Consider the following 9,582-nt stretch of genomic DNA (forward strand, 5'->3'; position numbering starts at 1 on the left):
CCCGACTCACAGGACTACTTGATGCTGTATCGGGTGCCGAGAAAGACCCGCAGGAGATCCAGGAGGTCCAGAAAAAGAGGCTCTCGGTCCGGTATCCAAGTAAAGCGAAGACGTGCTGCGGCGCACGGGGGCTCCGTCGTCTTCGGCTGCCGGGACCACGCTCGGTTCCTGCGCCAGATCCCTCTCCTCGATGTGTGCGTCAGCGTGTCCTCGCTGCCGCCTGCCCGCACTTCAACAACTGTCCTGGACCCTTCGCAGTGCTGGAGCCATGGTCAGGGGTTTTCATCGCCATCGCCTACTTCCGTGTTTATGCCGGCTTTTCCAGCATGGACCAGCTGGAGCTCACGTGACCGCTGGATGTGCCTTCGTCCAATCCCGCTCCTCAACACGGACACTACCTCCGAGACGTCAATCCATGTCGGCCTATTGAATGCTCGTTCAATTGCGAACAAGTCTCATTCACTAAACGATCTTTTTACAAGAGAAAACCTGGATATTATGTGTCTTTCAGAGACATGGCAGAGAGATGAAGAGTTCATTCATTTAAATGATCTCTGTCCACCTGGCTGCTCTGCTGTCGGGAAGCCCCGCCCCTGTCGTCGTCGTGGTGGCCTGGCCATTGTTCACAGGGAGGTCCAAAAATGCAAACTGATCCAGTCCCAAGATTTCTCTTCGTTTGAATCACAGATGGTTAAGATGGGTTCCTCATCCCCTTTTTACTGTGTGTTGATCTACCGTCCTCCTGGCCCTGCCGCTGTCTTCTTAAAGGATTTTAGTGACTTCTTATTATAAAGCTGGACTCTGTTTTAATCCTTGGGGATTTTAACCTTCATGTTGATGACAGCTCATCTTCCCCTGCAATGGAACTTCTAACATTGACTGAAACTTTTAATTTTGAACAGCATGTTTCTGAGCCCACTCACCAAAAAGGCCATATTTTAGACTTAGTTTTTACGCTTGGCCTAGACATTTTAAACCTGTCTGTAAATGATGTTCATTTGAGTGATCATAGTCTTGTTCTGTTTGATCTGCACTTTTGTCCTGAGCCCAAGCCTTCAACAGTCAGGTCTCAGAGGCGTGTTATCACTGCTAATACTGCAGATAGTTTCTCTCATTTATTTGATCCTGTCTTGGTCATGAACTGTCTCGATGTGGATGATCTCACTCACTGTTTTAACAATCACTGTGTAGAAATTCTGAACCAGGTGGCTCCTGTTAAAACAAACTCCTCTACCAGGGAAAAAGCTCGCCCGTGGACTAATGAAGACATCCTAAATCTAAAGAGACTATGTCGAAAGACTGAACGCCTGTGGAAATCCACTAACCTTGAGGTGCACAGGCTCTACCTCAAGGACCTTGTGTCTTCATACAATGTGATGGTCGAAAATGCCAGATCCGAGTATATCCACCAACTGGTAGCACTAAATAAGAAAAACCCCAAAGTGTTATTTGAAACGATAAACTCACTTGTATGTCCTGCTGCCCCAGTTACCCCCGTGTTTTGTGAAGCTGACAGCAATGCCTTTTTGAGATTCTTCACAAACAAGATAAAGATAATCAAGGACAACATCCCGCCCCCTCTTCGTGTTACCCCTGCTGTTTCTGAGCCTGTCTCCAGCTTGTGGTCCTTGTTTAGGACTGTGACGGTTGCTGATATTTCAGCAGTGGTGTCTAAGATGAAGCCCTCCTCTTGCTCATCTGACGTCCTTCCCTGTAGGCTTTTTAAAAAAGTGTTTGGGGAAATCGGCCCGTGTGTGACCAAAATGGTTAACCTGTCTTTGTCCACTGGTGTGTTTCCTACTGCATTCAAACATGCCATAGTGGAGCCATTACTAAAAAAAACAGGCCTAGACCAAACAGATCTTAATAGCTTTAGGCCTATTTCTAAGCTTCCTTTCATGTCAAAGATCCTTGAGAAGGTGGTCTGTAATCAGTTGACCCTTTTCCTGGATCAAAGCAGCATCCATGAACCGCTTCAGTCCGGTTTCCGTAAGCAACACTCCACGGAAACGGCCTTACTGAAAGTGTCCAGCGACATTATGATGGCTGCTGACTCTGGAAAGTTCACGGTCCTGGTTCTCTTGGACCTGTCCGCAGCTTTCGACACTGTAGACCATCAGATACTGCTGAGAAGACTGAGGGATCAAGTTGGACTGTCGGGTTCAGTTCTAAAATGGTTCTCTTCTTATCTAACTGGACGAAGCTTCAATGTAACAGCCAACCAAATAAGGTCGGAGTCTGCGGACCTGCTGTGTGGTGTGCCTCAAGGTTCCGTCTTGGGTCCTGTCTTGTTTTTGCTGTATTTGATCCCTCTAGGAGAGATCATACGAAGGTTCGATGATGTTTCTTTCCACCTATTTGCTGACGATATCCAGCTGTACTGCTCTTTTAAGCCGTCCGAGATCCAGAAGCTGAGCTCCCTACGTCTTTGTCTGATGGAAATCAAACAATGGCTCAGCGAAAATTCTCTGCAGCTCAATACTGAGAAAACAGAAACATTGATTCTCGCCCCTGATGACTCAATTCCAGGGATTAAGCAGTTCTTGGGGGACCTAGGCCAGTCCGTGAAGCCTAGTCTTAGAAACCTGGGAGTTATTTTCGACAAAGACATGTCTTTAGTCCAGCACTGTAAACAGCTGTCAAGGAACTGCTTCTTTCAACTGAGGAAGATCTCCAAACTTAGAAACATGGTTTCGCAGAATGATTTGGAGCTCATTATCCATGCCTTTGTGTCTTCACGTTTAGACTATTACAATAGTTTGTTTTCTTGTCTTAACAAGAAAGAGCTCTCTAGACTGCAATTAATTCAAAATTCTGCAGCAAGAATTCTGACCCGCACAAATAGGAGGTCCCACATATCCCCTGTTCTGAAAGACCTTCACTGGCTGCCAGTGTCTTTTAGGTTCAGGTTTAAAATCCTGGTTCTGGCCTTCAGAGCCCTACATGGTCAGGCTCCCTCTTACCTTAGTGAGCTGATCCAGCTTTACGCTCCTGTGCGAGCGCTGAGGTCTATGGATCAGAACCTGATGAAGGTCCCTCGAGCTCATTATCACACTAGAGGTGACCGGTCTTTCCAGGTCGTTGCTCCGAGCCTCTGGAATGAACTTCCATCATCCTTGCGCTCAATTGATTCAGTTGTCACTTTCAAGAGTCAACTGAAAACGTTTTTATTTGTCCAGGCTTTTAATTAGTCTCTTTTAGGGCTGCTATGATTTTTGTACTGTCTGTGTATTGCTTGTGATGTTTTTAAACCCTGTTTGTGAAGCACTTTGTGGCCCCTGCCTGCGAAAAGTGCTATATAAATAAATTTTACTTACTTACTTACACTCACAGTCATACTCACAGTCACCCCACGCTCCAACACACACGCGCAGACCTAAACACACACACACACATGCACACACACCAGCATCAATGATATGGACAGAAGGCTGAGTACGGATGAACCAGGTAAGTGAACGCCAAAGAGGAGCCGTCTGCATCGAGAGCGGCAGATCGGCCGCGGCCATCAGGGGCACCATCACAGGGTGCCCAGGGGAGGCGGGGCCGGGACCCCTGACCTCCACCCAGACACCGCAGGACGGCGCCCAGGTAGCCACAGCCCTCCACCGCTCCCGACACAGAGGGCTCCCTCGGAGGAAACACTGGCAAGAGACGTAAAATACATAAAACTTTTAAAATGAGGCCAAACAATAAACTGAATAAAGCTAAAACCAATAGAATGATGGTAAGATATAAGTAAACATGAAATGCTAAAATCATAACAGATAAAATGAATAAATATTATTTAAAAGCTAGACTAAAAAGGTGGGTCTTGAGCCTGCTCTTAAAAATATGAGCGTTCTCTGCGGCCCTGAGGTCCTCCGGCAGGCTGTTCCAGAGGCAAGGGCCGTAAAAACTGAAGGACGCCTCGCCGTGGGTGTGTGTCCTGACTTTTGGGATGACTAAAAGACCTCTGCCGGAGGAGCGCAGGGACCGCGAAGGCTCATATGGTAAAAGCAATTCTGACAGATAAGAAGGCCCAAGACCATTAATACACTTAAAAACCATTAAAAGAACCTTAAAATCGATCCTGAAAGACACGGGGAGCCAATGCAGTGATTCTAAAACCGGAGTAATGTGAGCCCGCCCTCTGGTCTTCGTCAGGACACGAGCTGCTGAATTTTGTAGGAGTTGTAGGCATGAAATATTCTTTTTAGGAAGACCAGAGAGCAGGGCGTTACAATAGTCGATACGACTGGTGATAAAAGCATGCATTAGCGTCTCCGTGTTGGCCCGAGAGAGAATGGGGCGGACTCTGGCTATGTTCTTTAAATGATAAAAACCTATTTTGGTGATGTTCTTGATGTGTGGAATAAAAGTCAGCTCAGAGTCTAAAATCACCCCCAGGTTTTTCACCTGTGTGGATGGATTAAAAGATAGTGCCTGTAATTTGGGTAAAAGTTTCTCTCTCTGAGCCTCAGGACCGAGGACTAAAACTTCAGTTTTGTCCTGGTTAAGCTGGAGAAAGTTATCTGCCATCCAGGATTTGATGTCTAAAATGCAGTTAAAAAGTGCATCCATTGGCCTTGTGTCATCAGGAGACATGGAGATGTACAACTGTGTATCATCTGCGTAGCTGTGAAAGCTGACTCCATGTCTCCTGATGACACTGCCTAGAGGGAGCATATACAAGTTAAAAAGCACTGGGCCTAAAATCGAACCCTGGGGCACACCACATGTGACTTTATGGACCTTAGAGGAGCAAGTATCTAGACTTACCATGAATGTCCTGTCTGTGAGATAGGAGGTAAACCATTTGTGAACAGCACCGGACAGGCCGATGTGCTGCAAACGGGTTAAAAGGACAGTGTGATCTACTGTGTTGAAGGCGGCGCTCAGATCCAGTAGAATCAACACTGTCAGCTTCTGTGAATCATAATTTAATCTAAAATCATTTAAAATCTTTAAAAGGGCCGTCTCGGTGCTGTGGTTTACCCTAAAACCAGACTGAAATTTCTCCAGGACATTATGTGAGTTAATAAAATCATTCAACTGAATAAGAACAAGTTTTTCTAATATTTTGCTTAAAAATGGTAAGTTAGATACTGGTCTAAAATTATTAAAATCATTAAAATCTAAATTGCTCTTCTTCAGCAGGGGCCTCACCACTGCCCTTTTAAAGGCAGCAGGAAAGACCCCCGTCTGAAGAGAGCAATTCATCATGTTTAAAAGCTCTTCTCTCAAGGATCCATAAACAAATTTAAAAAATGAGGTTGGGATTGGATCTAAAAGACATGTGGTGGGCCTCACTGAGGAGAAAACTTTATCAAGGGTCTCAGCATTAACCAGGACAAAACTGTTCAGTGTTTCCTCCGGTGAAGACAGACACCCAGATGTGCTTAAAACCATATTACTTTGGGAGGATAAAATGTTACATCTGATAGTGTCTATCTTCCCCATGAAGTGGTCTACAAACTCCTCACAAAGGGAGTCAGTGGCGTTAAAATGAGGTTTGTTAAAATCTGGATTGAGTAGATTGTCTATTGTTGAGAAGAGAATTTTGGTGTTATTTTTATGGTTATTGATAAGGTTTGAGAAATAATTATTGCGTGAGTTTCTTATTGCTTTATTGTATATTTTTTGCTGTTCGGCATACATTTGATGGTTTATTGTAATTTTGTTTTTTCTCCATCTTCTCTCTGCGACCCTACAATTACGTTTCAGTTTCTTAAGTTCTTCATTTCTCCAGGGAGGTATTGGTTTATTACTGATGATTTTTGTTTGAAGTGGGGCAACTGTGTTGATGGCCGACCGTAGTCTGCTGTTAAAATCATCAATAATAAGATCGCAGGGGGCAGGTAAAACAGTAGGTGGACATTTTTCTAAAACCTCTTTAAAAATTGCAGCCACTTCAGGGGTTAGATGACGTTTCGTTAGATCCTATTTATCAGACAGATCTCAGTTTGTGCATGTTCATGATGAGTCCTCTATGTACACCAAAGTTAGCCATGGAGTTCCTCAAGGATCAGTGCTTGGTCCGATTCTCTTTACATTATATTTGCTTCCCCTAGGTAGTATTATGAGAAAACACTCCATGAACTTTCATTGCTATGCAGACGATACTCAGCTCTACATAGCAATGAAGCCAGAAGACACCAATCAGCTTTGTAAACTAGAAGCCTGCCTCAAGGACATCAGGACCTGGATGACCAGAAACTTCTTACTGCTCAACTCAGACAAGACTGAAGTTATAGTGATTGGACCTAAGAACCTTAGAGAGACTTTCTCTGCCGATATGACGGCCCTTAGTAGTATTAGCGTAGCCTCTAGTACCACTGTTAGGAACCTAGGAGTTCTATTTGATCAGGATATGTCCTTTGATTTATACATTAAACAAATTTCAAGGACAGCTTATTTTCACCTTCGTAATATCTCTAATGTTGGGAATTTTCAGGAGCGAATACCTGACCAACGGTTATGTTGGGTTTTATGACGTAAAATTTGATTGTCAAAATAAATTAATAATTAAGTTATTTAATTATTAATCTAAATCAATAATTGTTATTAAACTGCGTTTAATGAACCTCGGGGCACCACCCTGTAAACAGGGAACAACCAAAATATTACCAATATCAGTCTCAAATTATTTAATTAAATACCAATATCATTAATAATTAATAATCTGTATTTAATTGAAGGTGTGAAATCCGAACACAAAGCCCTTTCACCCAGCCTAAGTCACAAAGCAAATTCACAGTGATCACAAACAACGACTTTTTAAGATATAATAGAATTTATTTAACAAAGCAACATCAAGTAAATCAATGAAACCCAATCAAACAAATAACCATCATAAGCCAAACTACAATTAACAAACAAAACAAACAAGCGTGGCACATGTGTGTGTGTGTGTGTGTGTGTGTGTGTGTGTGTGTGTGTGTGAGAGAGAGAGAGAGAGAGAGGGGGAGGGACAGACAGACAGAGACAGACAGGGACAGATCCAATGGCGGCGACCACGCGTGGTCACGTGATGGCGGACACAGAACGTGATCTACGTTTCAGCTGCGTCTGGAAAGCCACAGATCTCTATGTGTGTGCGTCTACCGAAAGGTGTGTGTGTAAAGGCGAGAGAGCAAGAGAAAACAACGCACCTCGACAGCTCAATCTCGGACTGGAGCTCACCACAACTCAGAGCACAGTTTACGTCACGTACCAGAAGCTAGTGGCCGGATTTGTATCGGACGGCGTTCACACTAGTCTTTCTGATAGTGAGTCTATTACCCGGTTATGACGCGGGAGCTCACAGATAAACACACGGGACACAGCGGCACAAGTAAAGGAAACAAAAGAGATTTCACTCTGGTAAAATCTAAGACACAGCGGTCAAACACCAAGTAAATATTATCACCGTTTCACTATAATAACTCAGTTATTAAACACACTCTCTATATCTAACTGCCCAGACCTAGCTAAGCCTCACTTGTAACCGTTTGTCCACGGTTCATGAAAGGAGCAAAGGGGGTCCTGGAACGATCTTCCTGCAGTTGTTTGGTGATGGTAGCGCGTCCCAGAGGGTGAGCAGGGCCGTCGTGTCCTCTGTCGAGCGAGGTGATCTCCGTGGATGTCCTTTCTTTAAAGGACGGAACGAGACGTAATCCTTACAGTCTCTCTCAATACCGTTTTAATACGGGAGAAATAGACGCTCTTCTTCGGAGATGCGTTCAAGTGGATGATCTAAGCTCGGAATTTCGGACGTCGGTGTGCTTCAAGGCCTTCGGTTAACTGCGCGCCAAAACTTTTAAACAAAGAGAAGCGTGCTGTGAAACAGGAACAGAGTTGGGTATCCCCGGACGTCGCCAGACGACGTTTGAAAGAGGCAGAACAATGAGGCATGGCCGGCTTTATACCTCCCAGACTTCACACCTATGTGTTAGGTGTGGCAAAGCATTCTGGGAGTACCTGCAAGGCATGCTGGGATAAAGAGTCTTTTGTTGTAGTTCTCCAAACGACACAGCCTGACCTTTGTCATTCTGGCTGGACCCCAACACTAAGATCAGACAGATCCTGTCACAAAATGATGCTGAAAAATGAGTTCATGCATTTGTTACCTCCAGATTGGATTACTGTAATTCTATTTTAGCAGGGTGGTATGGCAAATCTCTAAAGACCCTCCAACTCGTCCAAAACGCTGCAGCTCGTGTTCTGACTAGAACTAGGAAAAGGGACCACATTACTCCTGTATTGGCTTCTCTCCATTGGCTCCCTATAAAATCTAGAATAGAATTTAAAATCCTTCTGCTCACCTACGGTCAGGCACCATCCTATCTTAAAGAGTTAATTGTACCGTACTATCCGACAAGAACATTACGTTCCCAGAATGCAGGCCTTGTCGTGGTGCCTATAGTCTCTAAAAGTACTATGGGAGGTAGAGCCTTTAGTTATCAGGCACCGCTCCTCTGGAATCGTCTACCAGTCGGGGTCCGGGAGGCAGACACACTAGGTACTTTTAAGAATAGACTTAAAACTTTTCTTTTTGATAAATCTTATAGTTGGGGCTGGCTTAGGACCAGCTCATAGTTATGCTGCTATAGGCCTAGACTACCGGGGGAACTGGCACCAGGATCTCTTATCTCTTTCTCCCTCTTTCTCTCCCAGCTTTCATGTCTTATTACTGCTTGTCACTATCTTTATATTCTAACCTCTCCTTTTGAGCTCTCTTAGGTTCCTTGGGACTGTTGGTGAGGATGGCCTGGCCAAACAACCCCCCCCCGAGGATGGCCTGCCCAGACCCCCCCCCCCCCAAACCTATCCTATCCTATTCTTCTTTCTGCATCTTGTCCCATTTTCAAGCCCAGCACAGTTTAGCAGATGGCTGTTCTGTCATGAGCCCGGGTCTGCTGAAGATTTCTGCCTGTTAAAAATAAGTTTTTTCTTGCCACGCTATGACGGATTAAGCTGGGCTCTTGTAATATAGCCATCAGTAAGGTCCTTTACCTGCTTTATGTAAACATAACAATGAGCATGGTCTTGTTACCTGCTCTTTTGTTAATGTTAACAGACAAACAGTAAGGTCCTTTACCTGCTTTTGTAAAGTGTCTCGAGATAACGCCTGTTATGACTTGATGCTATATAAATAAAGATTGATTGATTGATTGATTGATGATCAGGAAATTGAGAAACTTTAATTATATATATGCCCCCCCCCCCACACACACACACACAGACTCACACACACTGCATTAACATTACAGAATAAAAACTAAAATCCATCAGAAAATAATAAATTATTATTCCACAAAACAAGTTCTGTCTTGATTTAGATTTGACAACATTAGACATTTAAAATAATCAGCCTGTTTATTATCTGATGTGTGCGTATCTCTGTCTGCTCCTGCTGCGCGTGCATTCAGCGCACTCAGACTGAGACTACAGAGACTGTGAGAGGACGTTGCTATCGTAATGTTAGCTGCAAACAGTCTATGCTGCAAACACAGAGAGAGTGAACGGAGAAAAGCCGACCGTTTGACCGGATCACGTGTTCCCGACCGGGTCGTATGGATCACGGATCAACTGTGTGCTGACTAAAAGTTAAAAGGGGCG

This window comes from Symphodus melops (genome assembly GCF_947650265.1).
Source record: "Symphodus melops genome assembly, chromosome: 23".
NCBI classification, from domain to species: domain Eukaryota; kingdom Metazoa; phylum Chordata; class Actinopteri; order Labriformes; family Labridae; genus Symphodus; species Symphodus melops.